Source organism: Ips typographus, linkage group LG5 (genome assembly GCF_016097725.1).
Source record: "Ips typographus isolate SLU linkage group LG5, UJ_Ityp_2.0, whole genome shotgun sequence".
In the NCBI taxonomy this organism is placed as follows: domain Eukaryota; kingdom Metazoa; phylum Arthropoda; class Insecta; order Coleoptera; family Curculionidae; genus Ips; species Ips typographus.
Window position 1 is genome coordinate 9,748,820 of NC_138426.1, and position 24,169 is coordinate 9,772,988.

The 24,169-nt window shown below is 33.0% G+C and overlaps 1 protein-coding gene across 3 annotated transcripts in view; it reads left to right on the forward strand.

The window, feature by feature from the left end:
• Fs (Follistatin) overlaps positions 1–24,169 on the forward strand; it is a 66,384-nt gene that overhangs the window by 5,103 nt on the left and 37,112 nt on the right. Inside the window, exon 1 of one of the 3 annotated variants that reach the window (XM_081979520.1) lies at positions 17,173–17,268. The exons of 1 other annotated variant lie outside the window; for it this stretch is intronic. The gene's annotated coding sequence lies outside the window, so the exon portion shown is untranslated. Of the gene's footprint in view, positions 1–17,172; positions 17,297–24,169 lie in introns of those variants that run through there. One more of the 3 variants, XM_081979521.1, reaches the window with a different exon arrangement.

The window sequence follows — 24,169 nt, forward strand, 5'->3', positions numbered from 1 at the left end:
TTTAGCTAGACAGTCACGTGACAATTATCAAAATAGCTGTAATAAATCTCAAAAACACGTTTTATATCAAATACTGCAAGAAAACGTTTCTAAACCCTGTTTTTTGCAACTTTAGAGCATAGTTTGACAGTTTTAACGTTAATCACAGTTGTCACGTGATTGTACAACACTATTTAGCCAGACGGTCACTTGGCAATTGTCAAAATAGCTGTAATAAATCTCAAAAACACGTTTTACATCAAATACTGCAAGAAAACGTTTCTAAACCCTGTTTTTTGCAACTTTAGAGCATAGTTTGACAGTTTTAACGTTAGTGACAGTTGTCACGTGTTTGTAGAACACTATTTAGCTAGACAGTCACGTGACACTTGTCAAAATAGCTGTAATAAATCCCAAAAACACGTTTTATATCAAATACTGGAAGAAAACGTTTCTAAATGCTGTTTTTTGCAACTGTAGAGCATAGTTTGACAGTTTTAACGTTAGTGACAGTTGTCACGTGATTGTAGAACACTATTTAGCTAGGCGGTCACGTGACAATTGTCAAATTAACTATCATAAATGTCAAAAACTCATTTTATATCAAATACTGCAAGAAAACGTTTCTAAACCCTGTTTTTTGCAACTTTAGAGCATAGTTTCACAGTTTTGACGTTAGTCACAGTTGTCAAGTGATTGTAGAACACTATTTAGCTAGGCGGTCACGTGACAATTGTCAAATTAACTATCATAAATGTCAAAAACTCATTTTATATCAAATACTGCAAGAAAACGTTTCTAAACCCTGTTTTTTGCAACTTTAGACCTTAGTTTGACAGTTTTGACGTTAGTGACAGTTGTCACGTGATTATAGTACACTATTTAGCCAGACGGTCACTTGGCAATTGTCAAAATAACTGTCATAAATCTCTAAAACACGTTTTATATCAAATACTGCAAGAAACCTTTTCTAAACCATGTTTTTTGCAACTTTAGAATATAGTTTGACAGTATTGACGTTAGTGACAGTTGTCACGTGATTATAGTACCCTATTTAGCCAGACGGTCACTTGGCAATTGTCAAAATAACTGTAATAAATCTCAAAAACACGTTTTATATCAAATACTGCAAGAAAACGTTTCTAAACCTTGTTTTTTGTAACTTTAGAGCATAGTTTGACAATTTTGACGTTAGTGACAGTTGTCACGTGATTGTAAAACACTATTTAGCTAGACAGTCACGTGATACTTGTCAAAATAGCTGTAATAAGTCTCAAAAACACGTTTTATATCAAATACTGCAAGAAATCCTTTCTAAACCATGTTTTTTGCAACTTTAGAACATAGTTTGACAGTTTTGACGTTAGTGACAGTTGTCACGTAATTGTAGAACACTATTTAGCCAGACGGTGACGTGACAATTGTCAAAATAACTGTCATAAATCTCAAAAAATCATCTTGTTTCGAAAACTGTGTTAAAATGTAATTCTTGCAAATTCTAGTCAAATTTTGACATTAGTGACAGACATCACGTGGTTTTAGAGGATAATTTAAATTTAAAGTAAGAAAATGACTGTTTTAAGCGCATTTTTAAAATCCCCATTAAGTTTCCTATTCAATAAACTGAAAAAGTATATAAAAAGTTTCACAAACAACATAATAACAATGTAATTAAGAACGGTAGATTATAGACAAAAAAACAAGAGAACGGTAAAAGAACCACAAAAACGGTAGACCTGGTAACATTGTTTGTACGCACGATGGCTGGATATGCACAATGCAGGAGAGCACCAGACAAGTGCGGACAAGACACTTTGCACAAGAGTTTAGGACAAGTCTAACACTTAGTCTTCAGGACTATCAAATAAATATATCTTAGTATTTACGACATACAAAAGTTCAAAATGTTGTCTTTTGGAGCTGTACAGCTTGAAACCTGAAAAAAAATCTGGAAATGTTATTGTTGCAGATTTAGCGAAACAACCAATCATCATCAGAACTATCTTTCTTAACCTCACACTTCCTTATTTGTGGTTGAAGTGAAAAAAGTGTCTGATACACTTAATAGGCCACTTTTCCATTCTGTGATACTCTTCAAAGTCTCGCAAGCTCGAGGCTGATCTAAACCGATTAAATCCACGCTTACCTTATACAAAAAAAACACTTAATCGTCCACCATAACGAGTTCCTTCACTTGAACGCCATACATTATAGGCACCGCAAAGAAGGTAGTTAGTAAACCAAATATTATTAATTTACTATGTGATCAGAATGTGCCGGCGGAGATTTAATTGGACCGTGCCTTACATAAGACCTTAACAATGTCGCGAACATGTTAATAACGTGTAACGAGACTGTCTGAATTGCTTTTGTGACATTTACTGACACATTTCTCTTTATTACTGATTGGCCGAAGGCTATCAGATCACATTTGCATAAGACTCTTGGTCTTTTGATGTTGTTGAGGGAAAAAATCCGGAAGGTTTCAATCTCAACTAGAACTTTAGTTTCCTGTTGTCTGTACTCGTTTGCGTTAATATCAATGTTTTTTCATTTGCTTGCTCAGACATCATATCCGCGTAAAACGTTGCCTTTTTGTGTCTGATGCAGTCAACCAATCAAGACATCCGTTTTGGTTTGATTTTTTTTTAAATACATATTACAAACAGTTTAACAACTTTCTATTTTAGAGCTATTTAACTGACTTGGTATAGACTTTTATTTTCAACAAGGTATGTAATAACGTTATTTATGTGTAAATCAGGTGAAAAGATGAAAATTACCTGCTTTTACTTTCCACCTGGGTGGAAAGTACTCATTTTTTAGTCATAACTACTCGTACCTATACTACCTTATTGCTAGAGACTATTACCAATCAATATTTCAACTGAATGATTTATTAAAAGTTTGATGAGATTTTGATAAATGGTTGAAAATAAAATAGTATACAAACCACGGTAGAAAGTTTAATTTCTGTCTTGAGATAAAGTTCACACCTAATTTCTCGACAAAAATCAAACACTTTCCACCTGAGTATGTAATATACTATTACATGTCAATGGATAGCTAATATGGATTGATAACCAACACTTTCCTGCATGTTTAATGGGTTTTCTCTGTTTTCTTTTCAATTTTTATTAATTTTAACGTGAATTTTTCTTTTTTTTTTGGCTATTGTACAGAGTGGTCAACAGGCTGTACGCAATTTTTAAGATAGAATTTTTTGCTTTACATCACTGGAAAGAGGAGCTCAAGACGGTTAATTTGAGTGGTTTAACTTTATTGAACTCCCAAAAAAAAAACAAGTTACTGGGTGCTCAAATTTCAACTGATTTGAAAATTTGTTGCATCAAACCAGTTTTTGCTAAATAACTCAGAAACAGTGAAAGTTACAAAAAGTTTGAAAGAGAGCAAAAATGTTTGTAAAGAAAGCGAAATTCATCCCTGGAAGTTTCACAGTCCGTCAGTGCCGCTACTATACAGGGGGTGCATAAAAAGTGTAGTGATTCAGATTTTTTGGCCACCCTGTACGTAATTTTTAAGATAGAATTTTTTGCTTTACATCACTGGAAAGAGAAGCTCAAGACGGTTAATTTGAGTGGTTCAACCTCCCTGAACTCCCAGAAATAATGGAGTTACTGGGTGCTCAAATTTCAAACCACAATTTCAACTGATTTGAAAATTTGTTGCACCAAACCAGTTTTTGCGAAATAACTCAGAAACGATGAAAGTTACAAAAAGTCTGAAAGAGAGCAAAAATTTTCGTAAAAAACTGCTAAACTCATCTCTGGAAGTTTCACAGTCCGTCAATGCCGCTACTATACAGGGGGTGCATGAAAAGGGTAGTGATTCGGATTTTTTGGCCACCCTGTACGTAATTTTTAAGATAAAATTATTTGATTTACATCACTGGAAAGAGGAGCTCAAGACGGTTAATTTGAGTGGTCCAACCTTAAGGAACTCCCAAAAATAACCAAGTTACTGGGTGTTCAAATTTCAAACCACAATTTCAACTGATTTGAAATTTGGTTGCATCAAACCAGTTTTTGCTGAATAACTCAGAAACGGTGAAAGTTACAAAAAATTTGAAAAAGAGCTAAAATGTTCGTAATAAACTGCTAAACTCATTTCTGGAAGTTTCACAGTCCGTCAGTACCGCTACTATACAGGGGGTGCATGAAAATGGTAGTGATTCAGATTTTTTGGCCACCCTGTACGTAATTTTTAAGATCAAATTTTTTGCTTTACATCACTTGAAAGAGGAGCTCAATACGGTTAATTTGATTGGTTCAACCTTTCTGAACTCTAAAAAATAACCAAGTTACTGGGTGCTCAAATTTCAAACCACAATTTTAACTGATTTGAAAATTTGTTGCACCAAACCAGTTTTTGCGAAATAACTCAGAAACGATGAAAGTTACAAAAAATTTGAAAGAGAGCTAAAATGTTTGTAAAAAACTGCTAAACTCATCTCTGGAAGTTTCATAGTCCGTCAGTGCCGCTACTATACAGGGGGTGCATGAAAAGGGTAGTGATTCGGATTTTTTGGCCACCTTGTACGTAATTTTTAAGATAGAATTTTTTGCTTTACATCACTGGAAAGAGGAGCTCAAGACGGTTAATTTGAGTGGTTCAACCTTTAGGAACTCCCAAAAATAACTAAGTTTCTGGGTGTTCAAATTTCAAACCACAATTTCAACTGATTTGAAAATTTGTTGCACCAAACCAGTTTTTGCTAAATAACTCAGAAACGATGAAAGTTACAAAAAGTCTGAAAGAGAGCAAAAATTTTCGTAAAAAACTGCTACACTCATCTCTGGAAGTTTCACAGTCCGTCAGTGCCGGTACTATACAGGGGGTGCATGAAAAGTGTAGTGATTTAGATTAATGACAGCCATGACAGGAAAATAAAAAATCATTCAAGGAAATTTCAATTAGACCCATAAATTTGGTGCTCAAATTGATATTTACTAGTAAAATTGGTAAGCTTTCCTGTCATACTGAATTTAGAACTAGAAAGTTCTAATGTTTAATAGTCAATATCTCAAAAACAACAACATTTAAATGGGAACTGATTAGAACAAAAACTGTTTAAATTAGGCAACCGAATCCACAAACACTATCAGTTACTAGGTTGTCAAAGAAAAATCAGTTGTTGAAACTGATTTTATTTCATACAAGAAGTATTGCTTATGGCCATATTACTTAATAAAATCTTTGGTTTAAACAAAAAGTCCAGTTTTGACTATTTCCAGTTGTAAAACTAACATTTCCTATTGTTTTTTAGTGGTAAAACGAGTGTCAGACGCTTTTTAATTTTGAAAAAACTAAGTTTTACATTTGTGTAGCTATAATCGATGTTTACATTCATAGAAATCTAGGCAAACGTTGGATTTGAACTCTGCTTGAAGTTCTTTCTGTTTTCAGTGCTCATCGTCAAGTTTTAGTCTACAACTCGACTTTCAGAAGGTTTTTAGTTACCAAAAAACAGTTCCAAGCCCTAAAAAGTCAAATTTTTCAAATTGCAGAACTTTCCTCTACTCAGTATTGTTTTTAGTACTTTAAAGTGTAACTTGTTTAGCTTTGTTTCTATAAAAGCAAAAATCAATTTAAGTTGTATTTAGTTTGGAATGTTGAACTGTTTTCAATTCATCCAGTATTTAATAAACTTAAAATCGATTGGTAACTTTCTTCTATCAAAGTTTGTAATATTGTTAATTATCCAAGCTGAAACAGCTATTTGATCATAAAAAGTTTTTAATTTGGTCCACATTTTTGAAAAACCTCGTTATTAAAAGTATGGTAATGACCAGAAAATTGACATATCAAAGCATTTTTGTAATAAAGTAATTACTTGAAATTATTAAAAGAATTTTGAATAAACCTCCCTAATAAGCAATTACCGTGATTACCCACGGCCACAAAAACAATAATCCCGCCTCGATATTCATTAATGGCCGTAAACTTATTACAGCTACTGATTCCAATTACATTATCAGGCGGATTTATCTAATTCCCTGTGTTACGGTTAACCATACTTGTTTCTTGATATTGGGATCATTAATAACCAGCCAACACTCACTGATAGCTCACGTTCCAACCCGTTAATCTGGCCACATTTCGTTGCCAACTCTACAAAAACTAAATTAATATATGAATACCGGTTGTTCAAAAATTAATTTTAGAATCCCAAAAATGTGAGAAAAGGCACCGACTTCGGGTACTATTAAACTTTCCACCTTGTAAGACTTATTAATAAATGCGCCTCGTATATCTTATACAACATTGTTGCAACTTGTATATGCAACACACGTGTTAAAACTAAATTGGCTTTAAACTCTTCGATAAATCTCGAGTCATGTGTAACTGAATTTTTATTTATTGGCAAGGCATTATTTATTTTTTAGTCCATACCTGGGGCAGTTGATTGTTCACCCAGCAGGCATCATGCGGGATTATCCACCTAAAAATTTTTTTATCATGGTACTTAGTTGCCTAGGTGTAAAAATTGTAATGAGAATCTTGTTAAGAAAACCATTGGCTGTAATTAGTGCGGATTGTACTAATTAATGTTGGGTTTACCTGTAAATTATGTAGTTTTGTAGTTAAGTCGTGCTTGTTTCGAGTCTTTTTAGCTTCGTTTGCCACTGCAAACGATTTCCTGATTTGGTCTTTGATTAGTTAACATTTTTAAAGAAAAACGTTTAAAACTGCAGCCTGATTGGATGAACTGCAATTTTTTTTTGTAAGTTGTATTTACTGGCATTTTTGAGGTTAAATACCAAGTTTTGTACTTTCAAAGCTTTACTGTGTTAAAACGTTTGTGAAAAAAGCCTTTAACCTCACCAAACAATTATTGCTCTAACCAAACCAAAGCAATTATCAAGAACTAAGAAGAAAATATAGATATTTCCTGCAGGCCTATCTGAAGAATTTAATTGGAAAAATTAAATTAAACGCAAAACTTACTTCTATAAATTATAGGAATTGCTGAAGAATTCTGAGAAATAGGTTTTCCTGAAGTAAAAAGTTCCTAACAGTCAATTTTCAAGACAAAGTTTCTCGCAATAAATAAGTTCATCCATCGCATCATACTTAAAATTTTCTTGAAAAATAACCGGAAAATTTGGACAAACTAGACTTTCAAGTCAGTTTTCATGGTATATAGACTAATTTCCAGTATGCTGTCTTAAAAATGACTTCAAACCAATGAAAACTAGTTTTAAAGCTTAAAACATGCCTTTCAAGTCGATTTTCAGACTAATTTCAAAACTACAGTCTTGATAATTGACTTAAACCCAAGAAAATTAGCTTGAAGGCTTAAAATTTGCTTTTCAAGTCGGTTTTCATGGTTTTTAGACTGATTTACAGTATTTTATCTTAAAATTGAGGTCAAGCCAATGAAAACTGGTTTAAAGGCTTAAAATGTGCCTTTCAAGTCAGTTTTCATGGTTTTCAAACTAATTTCAAGTCTGCAGTCTTAAAATTGACATCAAGCCAATGAAAACTGGTTTAAAGGCTTAAAATGTGCCTTTCAAATCAGTTTTCATGGTTTTCAAACTAATTTCAAGTCTGCGGTCTTAAAATTGACGTCAAACCAATGAAAACTAGTTTGAAGGCTTACAATGTGCCTTTCAAGTCAGTTTTCATGGTTTTCAGACTAATTTCAAGTCTCCAGTCTTGAAAATTGACTTCAAAACCATGAAAGTCGGCTTGAAAGTTTAGATGTGCCTTTTAAGTCAGTTTTTTGACTAACTTCGATGGTCTAGTGTTGAGAGCAGGCTTAAAATTTGCCTGTCAAGTCACTTTTCATGATTTACCGACTAATTTCAAGACTTCGGTCTTGAAAGTTGTCTTCAGACCCCAAAAAAATTACTTTAAGTTTTAAAATTTGCCTTTCAAGTCACTTTTCATGGTTTATAGACTAATTTCCAGTATGCTGTCTTAAAAATTACTTCAAACCAATGAAAACTCGTTTGAAAGCTTAAAACATGCCTTTCAAGTCGGTTTACAGAGTAATTTCAAAACTTCACTCTTGATAATTGACTTCAAACCCAAAAAAATTGGCTTGAAGGTTCAAAATTTGCTTTTCAAGTCGGTTTTCATGGTTTTCCGACTAATTTCAAGTCTCCAGTCTTGAAAATTGACTTCAAAACCATTAAAATTGGCTTGAAATTTTAGAATGTGCCGTCAAGTCAGTTTTCAGACTAACTTCAATGATCTAGGGTTGAAAGGAGCCTTAAAATTTGCCTGTCAAGTCACTTTTCATGGTTTATCGACTAATTTCAAGACTTCGGTCTTGAAAGTTGTCTTCAAACCCCAAAAAAAACGACTTTAAGTTTTAAAATTTGCCTTTCAAGTCAGTTTGCAAACTAGCTTCAAGTCTCCAGCCATAAAAATTGACTTCAAATCCATGAAAATTAGCTTGAAAGCTTAAAATTTGCCTTTCAAGTCATTTTTCATAGTTTATAGACTAATTTCCAGTATGCTGTCTTAAAAATTACTTCAAACCAATGAAAACTAGTTTGAAAGCTTAAAACATGCCTTTCAAGTCGGTTTTCAGACTAATTTCAAAACTTCACTCTTAATAATTGACTTCAAATCCAAGAAAATTGGCTTGAAGGCTTAAAATTTGCTTTTCAAGTCGGTTTTCATGGTTTTAAGACTGATTTCCAGTCTTTTATCTTAAAATTGACGTCAAACCTATGAAAACTAGTTTGAAGGCTTACAATGTATCTTTCAAGTCAGTTTTCATGGTTTTCAGGCTAATTTCAAGTCTACAGTCTTGAAAATTGGCTTGAAATTTTAGAATGTGCCGTCAAGTCAGTTTTCAGACTAACTTCAATGGTCTAGGGTTAAAAGGAGCCTTAAAATTTGCCTGTCAAGTCACTTTTCATGGTTTACCGACTAATTTCAAGACTTCGGTCTTGAAAGTTTTCTTCAAACCCCAAAAAAATGACTTTAAGTTTTAAAATTTGCCTTTCAAGTCAGTTTGCAAACTAGCTTCAAGTCTCCAGTCATAAAAATTGACTTTAAATCCATGAAAATTAGCTTGAAAGCTTAAAATTTGCCTTTCAAGTCAGTTTTCATGGTTTATAGACTAATTTCCAGTATGCTGTTTTAAAAATGACTTAAAACCAATGAATACTAGTTTGAAAGCTTAAAACATGCCTTTCAAGTCGGTTTTCAGACTAATTTCAAAACTTCACTCTTAATAATTGACTTCAAATCCAAGAAAATTGGCTTGAAGGCTTAAAATTTGCTTTTCAAGTCGGTTTTCATGGTTTTAAGACTGATTTCCAGTCTTTTATCTTAAAATTGACGTCAAACCTATGAAAACTAGTTTGAAGGCTTACAATGTATCTTTCAAGTCAGTTTTCATGGTTTTCAGACTAATTTCAAGTCTACAGTCTTGAAAATTGGCTTGAAATTTTAGAATGTGCCGTCAAGTCAGTTTTCAGACTAACTTCAATGGTCTAGGGTTAAAAGGAGCCTTAAAATTTGCCTGTCAAGTCACTTTTCATGGTTTACCGACTAATTTCAAGACTTCGGTCTTGAAAGTTTTCTTCAAACCCCAAAAAAATGACTTTAAGTTTTAAAATTTGCCTTTCAAGTCAGTTTGCAAACTAGCTTCAAGTCTCCAGTCATAAAAATTGACTTTAAATCCATGAAAATTAGCTTGAAAGCTTAAAATTTGCCTTTCAAGTCAGTTTTCATGGTTTATAGACTAATTTCCAGTATGCTGTTTTAAAAATGACTTAAAACCAATGAATACTAGTTTGAAAGCTTAAAACATGCCTTTCAAGTCGGTTTTCAGACTAATTTCAAAACTTCACTCTTAATAATTGACTTCAAATCCAAGAAAATTGGCTTGAAGGCTTAAAATTTGCTTTTCAAGTCGGTTTTCATGGTTTTAAGACTGATTTCCAGTCTTTTATCTTAAAATTGACGTCAAACCAATGAAAACTAGTTTGAAGGCTTACAATGTACCTTTCAAGTCAGTTTTCATGGTTTTCAGACTAATTTCAAGTCTACAGTCTTGAAAATGACTTCAAAACCATTAAAATCGGCTTGAAAGTTTAGATGTGCCTTTCAAGTCAGTTTTCATCGTTTTTAGACTAATTTCTAGTCTCTAGTCTTAAAAATTGGCTTGAAATTTTAGAATGTGCCGTCAAGTCACTTTTCATGGTTTACAGACTAATTTCAAGACTTTGGTCTTGAAAGTTGTCTTCAAATCCCCAAAAAAATGACTTTAAGTTTTAAAATTTGCCTTTCAAGTCAGTTTTCATGGTTTTTAGACTAATTTCTAGTATACTGGCTTAAAAATGACTTCAAACCAATAAAAACTAGTTTGAAAGCTTAAAACATGCCTTGCAAGTCATCTGTTAAACTGACAGTACTTCTAATTTTCAACGAAAGTAATGCAATGTTGTCAACTTGGTCATATTTTTAAATAAACACATTTCTACGGAGTTGTCAAACTGACAATTTTAGTTCGAAATTTTTGCAATGTTGCCAAATCGTGCATTTTCTTAAAAAGACTAAAAGAGATTTTTGGAAAATTCCACCACTTTGAGATTTACTAAAAAGACATCCTTTACTAATATCAATTTCTTCAATTTATGGACAGTTTGAACCGTATTTACTCAAGCAAATACTCTTGGGAATACACTCTTTTGAAGAACTGTTAAAATTGTCTTTCTTACCCATAAAAATTGATAGGGTTTCAGACAGTGAAAATTGCTGTTCCAGAACGATATTTCACCACTCCAGGTAAATTAATTTCAGCATAAAAAAAAGCAATGAATCACCTGGTGCAGACGAGAGATTCTGCCCGAAATAGTAACAACAGACGAGACAATGGGATACTTGCTGTTTACGAGCCGTTATTAATGAACCCTAGACGAAATAAAACGATCTTTACCTCAACCTCCTTGGAAACCATCAAAATTATTAACCACTTTATCCTTTCCCTCCGTTAATCTCCTTTTGGCGTGTTAAAAATTGGACTGCTTTATCTTCCGGCTTTAAAACGTCGTCTAGTGGTTTCCTGCTATTTAATAGTTCCCATACCTAACTAACCAATTTACATATCCTGCTCTTTGCGGAGATGTGGTACTGGAATTGATGGTACCTATCCCCCGCAATTTATTATCGATCAATCAATTATCATCGAGTTGCGCAATTTAAAGAAAAAACGAACTAATGACATCATCCAGCTGTCATCAATCAGTCTTCGAGAAAAAAAGAGTGTAATGATTCTCTGAAACAATCATCAGGCACACGGATATGACATAATAATCGGCAAAAATTGCAGTCGTCCGTAATAAAGGCGTATTTTTAAACAACTAACAATGCGAAGAATTTAGTTCGTTTATAAATCAATTTTTAGATTTCGGTTTGCTTAAATCGACGTGGGTTTAATGGACGCCACTTTTGAAGTATATTTTGCGGTTACTACATACAATGAAACGGTTATTTAAAATTGTAAGGAAGTCAAGATTGCACAAACGAAGAAGTACACAGGAAACAAGTATCTAAAAATTATAATATAACAAATAAGAAAAAAAAAAAGATGTCATTATCGGATTTTTTGATGAATTTTATGTCACTTTCCAATTTTCAACTTTCAAGCACTAAAATTTGTTTTAAAAAATTTGAAGATTGACTTGTCTAGCAAAATTCTAATTATCATTTTTTATGAATTAGAGCTGAATTTGCAATTTTTCAGTAAATTATCTAGAATTTGATTCAAGTTTCTAGTTTTCTACTTCCAAGCACTAAAATTTGTTTACAAAATTTAGAAAATTGACTTGTCTAGCCAAATTCTAATTATCGGGTTGTGGGTGCCAGTCTTAAAAACGATTTATTACCTTATAATATAAATAATAAACTGTGATAACAGTACTACTGCTAAAACATGAGAATATCACTAAGAATAATATAGTTGTAGATATGATTCTATATTATGTATAAACAAAGTAGTGCTAAATACATACAGCATACTTTTTATAATTTATGAAATAACTTTTTATTTTGTTTTCACAGGAAACATTTAAAATGTACTTTAGTAAATTAATCGTCAAAAACTGCTCACAGTTGAAACACTATAATAGTCATATTCAATTTTGACAATTAGAATGATTTTTATAGTTATTGATAGAGGCCAAATAACAGTTATTATAGCTCCTAAAATGTGATATATTTGGCATATTCATGGCACATTCTACAGATACACTTTTGGATAGTTTGTGCTAATTTGAAAATATTGATTATAATTTGCCATCCTTGTAAACGTCACCCAAAATGTTGTTTTAAACGTTTGACATGTTGAACTAAACTTGGACATAATAATAACAGACTGAAATACTGCTAAATAATTACAGTTTTGTATTTACTGTTTTTTCTGCTAAGTTCCAAAATAAATCATTTAAGAAAATGATGAAAACTTACAACATAAATTGTATTTTTACACCTGTTTACATTTTGGGCGTAAGCGCTGACGTTCAAACAGTGACGAATCTGAGAAGAATGCTAGTGGGTAAGGTTAGTTTATAGTTCAATAAAACCGATTTGCAAAAGAAATCATTCTAATTTTACACGGCTATTATAGCCAGGAAAAAAATAGCCACGCTGAACTATTTACGTAAAATACAGACCGTTACTTTTACACTCACATTAACGGCATCGCGAACCAGAAGGGTAAAATTATTTAATCCGAAAAAATGGTTGTTTATGGGAAATTCATGATGCTCTAACTGTCTTATTAACGATCGTAACCAGCAACTTGCAAAGTAAAATGCATGTTATTAGCGTTATGTGTTTACCAGGTCATGGAAGCTTTTCCCAGTTCGGCTACCAATTACGTCGTTGGTGCGATCATACAGTATATTACCAATTTACTGGCCTTAAAACATGCAAAACGTTACCGATTTGTTGGTCACGTTTAATTAGAACCAAATAAACGGTAAAATTGGTCAAGTAGCCTAACATCAATATGATTTGTTTACTTTTAGGTCCAGTTTATGCTAATTGTTTCAATATTTTCAGGCTGAGAATCAGTTCACTCAGCTTAAATTCTGCTAATGGTTTAACATCGTGAATTAATGCAGAAAGTTTCTTGGCGCCAGTGAGTGTTTTAGATGCAGTGGCGTAACACTCAGATTTAAGTGCTTTTAATTTATACGCTATGATCAGTTATTAAAATAGCTACAAATTGGTCCAAACTAGAACCTTCTAACCCTTCAAATAACTTAGTTAAAAGCTGTCCAATAACGGCAGGAAAAGCCAATTATTCCGTTAGCGTTATTCATAATGTAACGTGCTTATTTGTATAATGTATTTTATAATTTTTTATAGCAAATTATAACTAGAATCTTCTAGTCCTTCAAATAACTTAGTAATGAGCTGCCAAAGTAGCGGAAGTAAAAAAAGGATTACTATTGCAGCGTCTCTTAACTTTCTTCATGAAATTAAGTATTTATTTGAAAATTTATTTCAAAATGTTTTATAGTGCATTTTCAAAGGTAAAACAGGATTACAGCGAATTAAAACTGGTTCGAACCAGAACTTTCTAACCTTTTAAATAACGGCGTTATGAGCTGTCCTAGCAACGACAGAAAAAACTTAATTACCAATAGCGCCCGTTAACTGTATTCATGAAGTAACGTGTTATTATAGCTATATGATTTTTTTTTTTGAGACTGTTATAGGAAATTAAAAGGGCTTCAAACTGGTTTAAACTAGAACTTTCTAGTGTTTCTTTTCTTCCTTAGTTAGCTTATAAAACTGCAAATTGATGAACATGAAAAATGATTTGATAATTAGAATTTTGCTAGACAAGTCAATTTTTTTAATTTTTTAAACAAATTTTAGTGCTTTGAAGTTGAATCAAATTCTAGATAATTTACTGAAAAATTGCAAATTGAGCTCCAATACATAAAAAAATTACTTGATAATTAGAATTTTGCCAGACAAGTCAATTTTCTAAATTTTTTAAACAAATTTTAGTGCTTTGAAGTTGAAAATCGGAAATTTGAATCAAATTCTAAATAATTTACTAAAAAATTTCAAATCGAGCTCCAATTCATAAAAAATAACTTGATAAGCCTTAAGTTTTCAAGTTATTTTTTATGAATTCTATAAAAATCATTCTAATTGTCAAAATTGAATATGACTATTATAGTGTTTCAACTGTGAGCAGTTTTGACGATTAATTTACTAAAGTACATTTTAAATGTTTCCTGTGAAAACAAAATAAAAAGTTAATTCATAAATGATAAAAAGTACGCTGTATGTATTTAGCACTACTTTGATTATACATAATATAGAATCATATCTACAACTATATTATTCTTAGTGATATTCTCATGTTTTAGCAGTAGTACTGTTATCACAGTTTAATTATATTATAAGGTAATAAATCGTTTTTAAGACTGGTACCCACAACACAAAACATAAGAAAAACCAAAATTTGTAAAGTAACAGTATTTTCTAGTATTTTTAATTCTTCTGTATTAAAACTAATTAGGAGATTATTATAGAAGTTTCTGAAATTTTCAAGAGTTTCTTAACTTTTGTGCTACCCTTTTTCAAATGGGACACCCTGTATATTATTATGTCATTCGATTCAGCTTGTCATATATGAGTTGCACGAAAAGTGGTTAAGTATTGATGTTAAATGGTAAATTACAAATATTGTGTTTCTGCCAGTTCAAATTTTGATACCGCTTTTCTCCCTGACTGTACCAAATTTTGTAGTGTTTTTTTTTAGATTATCGGATAGGAAATTTAATGAGGATTCCAAAAATGTGCTTAAAACTGTCATTTTCTTACTCCAAGTGGGTTTTATAAGCGATTTTGTCCATGACTGTTTTTTCAGACTGTTTTTCTGGCAGTTCAAATTTTAACACCGTTTTTCTCCCTGACTGTACCAAATTTTGTGGTGTTTTTTTAGATTATTGGATAGGAAATTTAATGAGGATTCCAAAAATGTGCTTAAAACTGTCATTTTCTTACTCCAAGTGGGTTTTACAAGCGATTTTGTCCATCACTGTTTTTTCAAACTGTTTTTCTGACAGTTCAAATTTTAACACCGTTTTTCACCCTGACTGTACCAAATTTTGTAGTTTTTTTTTATATTATCGGGTAGGAAATTTAATGATGATTCCGAAAATGTGCTTAAAACTGTCATTTTCTTACTCCAAGTGGGTTTTACAAGCAATTTTGTTCATGACTATTCTTTCAAACTGTTTTTCTAGCAGTTCAAATTTGAACATCGCTTTTCTCCGTGACTGTACGAAATTTTGTAGTATTTTATTTTTAAATTATAGGATAGGAAATTTAATGGGGATTCCAAAAATGTGCTTAAAACTGTCATTTTCTTACTACAAGTGGGTTTTACAAGCGATTTTGTTCATGACTATTCTTTCAAACTGTTTTTCTGGCAGTTCAAACTTTAACTCTACTTTTCTCCCTGACTATACCAAATTTTTTAGTGCTTTTTAGATTGTCGGATAGGAAATTTAATGAGGATTCCAAAAATGTACTTACACCTGTCATTTTCTTACTCCAAGTGGGTTTTACAGTAAATTTTGTTCTTGACTATTTTTCAAACTGTTTTTCTGGTAGTTCAAACTTTAACACCACTTTTATCCCTGACTGTACCAAATTTTGTAGTGTTTTTTAGATTATCGGATAGGAAATTTAATGATGATTCCAAAAATGTACTTAAAACTGTCATTTTCTTACTGCAAGTGGGTTTTACAAGCGATTTTGCCCATCACTGTTTTTTCAAAATGTTTTTCTGGTAGTTCAAACTTTAACACCACTTTTATCCCTGACTGTACCAAATTTTGTAGTGTTTTTTTCAGATTATCGGGTAGGAAATTTAATGATGATTCCAAAAATGTACTTAAAACTGTCATTTTCTTACTCCAAGTTGGTTTTACAGGCAATTTTGTTCTTTACTGTCTATTAAACCGTGTACAAATTTCAGACCACAATTTCAACTAATGTAAATATTTGTTGCACCAAACCAGTTTTTCTTAAATAACTCGAAAACAGTGAAAGTTACAAAAATATTGCAAGAGACCAAAAATGTTCCTGATCAACTCTTTAACCCAACACCGTAAGTTTGCGGGACCTTTTTTGCTTCCAGTATACAGGGTGTGCATGAAAAATATGGTAATTGACTGTTTTTGATCATCCTGTACGGAATTTTTCAGATATAATTTTTTGCTTTACGCCACTGGAAAGAGGAGCTCAAAACGATTAATTTGAGTGGTTCAACTTCCCTGAACTTTCAAAAATAGCCGAGTTACAGGGTGCTCAAATTTCAAACCACAATTACAACTGATTTGAAAATTGGTTGCATCAAACCAGTTTTTGCTAAATAAGTCAGAAACAGTGAAAGTTACCAAAAATTTGAAGGAGAGCAAAAATGTTCGTAAGGAACTGCTAAACTTATCCCTGAAAGTTTCACTGTGTCAGTGGTGTTCATGAGACAGGGAGTGCATGAAAAGTGTAGGGATTCAGATTTAAAAATGAAAATTTTAATTAAACCCTTAAATTTACTGGTCAAATTTGACCAGTAAATGGTAAAATTGGTGAGTGTTATTTCATCTAGTTTATTTCTGATAAGTATTGGGAATTGTGGTTTTGTGTTGCCAGTGATTACTAAACAATCAAACAACTTAACAATTTAAAGTAAATAATAATAAATCAGTCCAAAAAAAGTGTAAATGAATGAAAAACGTGATTTTGCAGCATTTTTTCCGATTTATCGATACGTTAAACAGAGTGCTTATTCACTCTGGTCAATATTTACGTTATATCGTTTAATTATCACTATAAAATTAGTGAGTCTAGACTGCATCTAGACGCAAATAAAGCTATTTTTAACGGATGAACATTTCGTATAAACAAATACGAAGTTTACACTTACACAGTTGTTTTTTTTTGGTTTAATAATAATTACGTCAGGTTTCAATAATTTTTTTAATGCTTTAAAACTGGTTGAACCTTTTGTAGGCCTATAATTTAAAAGAAACAAATTGGATTGGGAATTATTGGAAACGCGGACTATATCGGAATTTTTTCAGTAGATCAACGTTCGCTTCAGTATTTTTAAAACACGCGCTCTATTTTTACCGCAAACAATTTTATATTTTTCCAACAAGCATTCTTTATTATGTAAACATGTAACTCTCGTTCTTGTGTCATTATTAAAATACAAACGCGGAGTGACAGTGCTGCATTTAAGTAGAAAGTGTTCAACGTTTTGTAGAGGTAATTGAATTTTTTGAAGACGTTCCAGGTTAGTTCCTAAGGAATTTTAATTAGGACTGAATCAAATGACCGGAACTTTATCAACTCGAGTGACCATTACGTAAATTATTATTACTAGAAGGAACATCATTAAAGTTTCTTTAGTGAGGTTACATTTGTTAATTATATTTTTTCTTTAGTTTTTTTTTTTAGAATGACAGTACAAAAAATAAGTCTAAACTTGGTAATAGTAGTAAACTATCATATCGTTGGTTTAACTTTTAGGTTTCTTTAGGTAGAATGACAATTTTCTTAGTTGCAACTTTTTTTATCTAGAAATATCTTAAAAACTCTGATTTCCAACTACTACTTAAGTAAATAAGGTCCAGAGATGAGAATTAATTAGAATTATTAGAAAATCACAATGTAAGGTTTAAACCGGCGAAAATGGCAGTTACGTCATCATTTCGTCTACTATACGGTCATCTGATCTACCCGCCTTACTCAGAGCATCAGATCACGTGACTGCGACGTATTTTAGTTGACCGTTCAATACTCCGCTGGACCTTGCCTTAGGTATCTAACCTAACCTAACCAATTTTTGTAAATTTCTACGAATTGTAATTTTTAGAAGAATTAATTAGTTTAAAATACTAAAAAACTAAAAAAATAATGAAAGTACTAAATAGAGAACACAGTGTACATTAACAAACAATTCCTGGTTTTCTTCTGTTTCGATCACGTGACTATGACGTATTTCAATTGACCGTTCAGTACTCCGCTGGACCTTACCTTACCCCCGTTTGGTTTGACAGGCCATAACTTTGGCTGTGTGAAAGCTACAGAGTGAATTTTTTTACCAAAATGTAGCAAAAACAACGCTTTATTTGATCACTCTGTACAACTTGACGAGAAAACTGGTTAGTGAAAGCGCCTGATGGAAAAGAGACTAAGTGACACCAAGCTCAAGCCAACAAAACAAACTTTGGTTTGACAGGCCATAACTTTCATTGTGTGCGAGCTACAGAGTGGATTTTTTTACCAAAATGTAGTCAAAACAATGCTTTATTTGACCACTCTGTACGAATTTACCAGAAAAATTGTTAGTGACAGACCAAGATAAAAAAAAGGCAAAGTGACACCAAGCTTAACCCAACAAAGCACTGTCTAGTTTGACAGGCCATAACTTTGATTGTGTGAAAGCTACAGAGTGGATTTTTTTTACCAAAATGTAGCCCAAGCAACGCTTTATTTGACCACCCTGTACAACTTGATCAGAAAAATTGTTTTAAGCAGCGCGAAATGGAGAAAAGTCAAAATGACACCGAGGTGAAACCAACAAAGCACTGTAGAGTTTGACAGGCCATAACTTTGATTGTGTGAAAGCTACAGAATGGATTTTTTTACTAAAATGTAGCCCAAGCAACGCTTTATTTGACCACTCTGTACAACTTGATCAGAAAAATTGATATAGGCAGCGCCAAATGGAGAAAAGTCATAATGACACCGAGGTGAAACCAACAAAGCACTGTGTAATTTGACAGGCCATAACTTTGGTTGTGTGAAAGCTAGAGAGTGGATTTTTTTACCAAAATGTAGCAAAAATAACGCTTTATTTGACAACTCTGTACCACTTGATCAGAAAAATTGTTACAAGCAGCGCGAAATGGAGAAAAGTCAAAATGACACCGAGTTGAAACCAACAAAGCACTGTGTAGTTTGACAGGCCATAACTTTGATTGTGTGAAAGCTACACAGTGGATTTTTTTACCAAAATGTAGCAAAAACAACGCTTTATTTGACCACTCTGTACCACTTGATCAGAAAAATTGTTATAAGCAGCGCGAAATGGAGGAAAGTCAAAATGACACCGAGGTGAAACCAACAAACCACTGTGTAATTTGACAAGCAATAACTTTGATTGTGTGAAAGCTACAGAGTGGATTTTTTTACCAAAATGTAGCCCAAACAACGCTTTATGTGACCACTCTGTACAACTTGATCAGAAAAATTGTTATAGGCAGCGCCAAATGGAGAAAAGTCAAAATGACACCGAGGTGAAACCAACACAGCACTGTGTAGTTTGACAGGCCATAACTTTGGTTGTGCGAAAGCTACAGAGTGGATTTTTTTACCAAAATGTAGCCCAAGCAACGCTTTATGTGACCACTCTGTACAACTTGATCAGAAAAATTGTTATAGGCGGCGCCAAATGGAGAAAAGTCAAAATGACACCGAGGTGAAACCAACAAAGTACTGTGTAGTTTGACAGGCCATAACTTTGATTGTGTGAAAGCTACAGAGTGGATTTTTTTACCAAAATGTAGCCCAAGCAACGCTTTATTTGACCACTCTGTACAACTTGATCAGAAAAATTGTTATAGTCAGCGCCAAATGGAGAAAAGTCAAAATGACACCGAGGTGAAACCAACAAAGCACTGTGTAGTTTGACAGGCCATAACTTTGATTGTGTGAAAGCTACAGAGTGGATTTTTTTACCAAAATGTAGCAAAAACAACGCTTTATTTGACCACTCTGTACCACTTGATCAGAAAAATTGTTATAGGCGGCGCCAAATGGAGAAAAGTCAAAATGACACCGAGGTGAAACCAACAAAGCACTGTGTAGTTTGACAGGCCATAACTTTGGTGTATGAAAGCTACAGAGTGGATTTTTTTACCAAAATGCAGCCCAAACAACGCTTTATTTAATCACACTGTACAACTTGACGACAAAACTGGTTAGTGAAAGCGCCTTATGGAAAAGAGACTAAGTGACACCAAGCTCAAGCCAACAAAACAAACTTTGGTTTGACAGGCCCTAACTTTCATTGTGTGCGAGCTACAGAGTGGATTTTTTTACTAAAATGTAGTCAAACAACGCTTCATTTGACCACTCTGTACGAATTTACCAGAAAAAATGTTGATGACAGCGCCAGATAGAAAAATGTCAAAGTGACACCAAGCTCAACCCAAAAAAGCACTGTGTGGTTTGACAGGCCATAACTTTGATTGTGTGTGAGCTACAGAGTGGATTTTTTTACCAAAATATAGCCAGAACAACGCTTTATTTGACCACTCTGTACAACTTGACCAGAAAAAAATTGTTTTATTGAAACCAGCTCCAAAAAAAAAAAAAACAAACAAAAAATCAATGTTGTTTCAAAAGGTGTAAACCATGATATTGTTTCAGCAATTGAAGAAACTTTGTAAGAAAAACATCAACGAGAAGAACAGCACAAGGTTCCATTCTGATCATGGTCATTTGAGGTTGAATCGAACAAAACAGAAAAACCGAAATTACACTTAAAATCAATTATTGATACGAATAATGATCGAGACGATAATTTGCATGGAACAACGGGCAGTTTCAACACAAACCCGGTTTTGATCAAGCTTTCTGTACTCGGGTGCCGGTTCTAATAATCAGGTTCGACTTAATTGGTGCAACATGAGCGTAGTAAAACTGCATATTAGAATTTAATGTTTCAGGCCTGAGTGCTTCGCGTAACAATCCTGCTGGCCATTCTTGGTTATTCCTTTCACACAACACAAAAGCGTTTTAGGGCAGCACCGTGAAAGGAAAAAAGTCACAGACTTAATGGTGCTTAACTTGTTTTCGACTAACTGTCCCTTCACTTTGACTGTAATGTTTTCTTGTTTAATTTGTATCTGTTTTTTTTTCAAACACCACAAATACTGCCAAAATTTGACCTGACACAAGAGCAGCACATCTAGTACAATTATTATACTAACAAAAATATATTTAAAGACGTCAATGGTTCGTTTTCTATAGGAATTAAGCTTTTCTTATTCTTCCTCTTTAGTGTCATGCTTTTTAGATCTAGAACAACAACATCAAAGAAAAACAGATTTTGATTTGACGGTTTCAAACAATTTTTGTAGACAAAGTACCTAATTTTCTTCTCATTGAAGAATCTTCAGGGTACTACCCTGTAAATTAGTGAAAAACTGTTGGATATCAGCTAGACTACTTGTCAATCCTGTTAAATTTCAGTGCCGTACTCTAAAAATTACAATTGGTAAAAATTCAAAAAAAGTTAGGTTAGGTTCAGCAAGGTCCAGCGGAGTACTGAACGGTTAACTACGTCACAGTCACGTGATCTAAAATTTACTTTGTTTTCTATCTTTTTTCATTATCTTCTTAAATTTTTCAAAATGCCAAATTGTAAACTATATGTACTAACTTTGAGGATTAGTGATAATTTGAAGAGTAAGAGAGAAAGCGAATTTTGGAAATATTGCAAATTTTCCTGTAACCATTGATATTTTTTATTAATATTCACAATTCCAAATTACGTGACTGTGACGTATTTTAGCTTGCCTAACATATAACTTAATTTTTCCCAGGCCATAACTTTGGTTGTGTGAAAGCTAGAGAGTGGATTTTTTTACAAAAATGCTGCAAAAGCAACGCTTTATTTGACCACTCTGTACAACTTGATCAGAAAAATTGTTATAGGCAGCGCCAAATGGAGAAATGTCAAAATGACACCAAAGTAAAACAAACAAAGCACTGTGTAGTTTGACAGGCCATAACTTTGGTTGTGTGCGAGTTACAGAGTGGATTTTTTTACAAAAATGTAGTCAAAACAATGCTTTACTTGACCACTCTGTACGAATTTAGCAGAAAAATTGTTAGTGACAGAGCCAGATAAAAAAATGTCAAAGTGACACCAACCTCATACCAACCAAGCACTGCCTAGTTTGACAGGCCATAACTTTGGTTGTGTGAAAGCTACAGAGTGAAATTTTTTACCAAAATGTAGCCAAAACAATGCTTTATTTGACAACTATGTACATCTTGACCATAAAAATGGTTAGTAACAGCGTCAGATGGAGAAAAGTCAAAGTGACACCAACCTCATGCCAACCAAGCACTGTCTAGTTTGACAAGCCATAACTTTGGTTGTGTGAAAGCTAGAGAGTGGATTTTTTTACAAAAATGCAGCAAAAACAACGCCTTATTTGACCACTATGTACATCTTGACCATAAAAATGGTTAGTAACAGCGACAGATGAAGAAAAGTCAAAGTGACATCAACCTCATGCCAACCAAGCACTGTCTAGTTTGATAGGCCATAACTTTGGTTGTGTGAAAGCTAGAGAGTGAAATTTTTTACCAAAATGCAGCAAAAACAACGTTTTATTTGATCACACTGTACAACTTGGCCAGACAAATTTTTAGTGACAGTGCCAGATGGGGAAAAGTCAAAGTGACACCAACCTCATGCCAACCAAGCACTGTCTAGTTTGACAGGCCATAACTTTGGTTGTGTGAAAGCTACAGAGTGAAATTTTTTACCAAAATGTAGCCAAAACAATGCTTTATTTGACCACTATGTACATCTTGACCATAAAAATGGTTAGTAACAGCGTCAGATGGAGAAAAGTCAAAGTGGCACCAAGCTCAAGCCAACAAAACACTTTTTGGTTTGACAGGTCATAATTTTGGTTGTGTAAAAGCTACAGAGTTAAATTTTTTACCAAAATGTAGCCAAAACAATGCTTTATTTGACCCTTATGTACATCTGGACCATAAAAATGGTTAGTAATAGCGTCAGATGGAGAAAAGTCAAAGTGACACCAACCTCATGCCAACCAAGCACTGTCTCGTTTGACAGGCCATAACTTTGGTTGTGTGAAAGCTAGAGAATGAATTTTTTTACCAAAATGTAGAAAAAGCAAAGCTTTATTTGATCACACTGTACAACTTGACCAGACAATTTTTTTGTGACAGTGCCAGATGCAAAAAGACAAAGTGACCCCAAGCGCAAGCCAATAAAACACTATTTGGTTTGACAGGTCATAACTTTGGTTGTGTGAAAGTTACAGAGTGGATTTTTTTACCAAAATTTAGCCAAAACAACGCATATTTGAACACTCTGTACAATTTGACCAGAAAATTTGCGTTATGGTTGAACCAGCTCCAAGAAAAACAATGTCGTTTCAACAGGTTTCAAATTTAAATTTTCGTGATTTTGATGTTAATATTCACTTTTCAATGCTCATTGTTAGCAACGCAACAACTAAATTAAGTTGATTTTTAAGTAATTAACTTTTTTTGTCATTTAGGTTGGCAACTTTTGAAGCTTTTGACGTCATCCTAATTTACTTTGATTGTTTATGTACTTAAAAAAAAAACAAAAACAAGTACTTGGCTCGTAGAATGTACGCCTTCATTCACAATAATGCAATTTATTATTTGTTCTGGCACAATTGCCAAAACTAATCAAGAAATTTCAAAAAGGCGGAAACTTCATCACAGCAACATCAATCCAGTTCCACAATACTAATATTCAATGAAGAAAAGTTGTTTTTTAAGTGTACTAAAAGTATAATAATTATCTTTAGGTTATGAAAAACTGTTCATCTGTTCACCATGACAAATTGCAGTGGAAAAGTTAATTAACGCAATGATTTTGCTGTAGTCATTACTGTGCTGATATTATATGTAAATGACTGGAGGTTTTGATTAACATTTTCTTCTCATACAAATAAGGATTCAATTCTTCAAATCTTGCTTTGACCACCTTGTAACATTTACCCAGTTGTGTAATAATAAATACAGGGTGTTTCTGTAAAAAGTCTGGACAATGCTTTGCCAAAATAAGCTACAGTTGCTTTGGTTAATGGTTTTCTAATAATTTATTACAGTTTTGTTACTGACTTTGTTACTGAATGGTCTATGAACGTTGCTGATATGTTTCTATATACTGTTTTGCATAGGAATACTACATTTTACTAAAATATAGGCAATTTACAAAAATCCGGGATTTCTAGGGAGTCTATCCAGGTATTTTGTACAGTATCTACTGGGCAACCCTGGGTTTTGCACAACTTTGTCCAATGTTGCCAGGTTTACCGTTAAAACGGTATGTCTACCTGGAAGAGTTTAACGC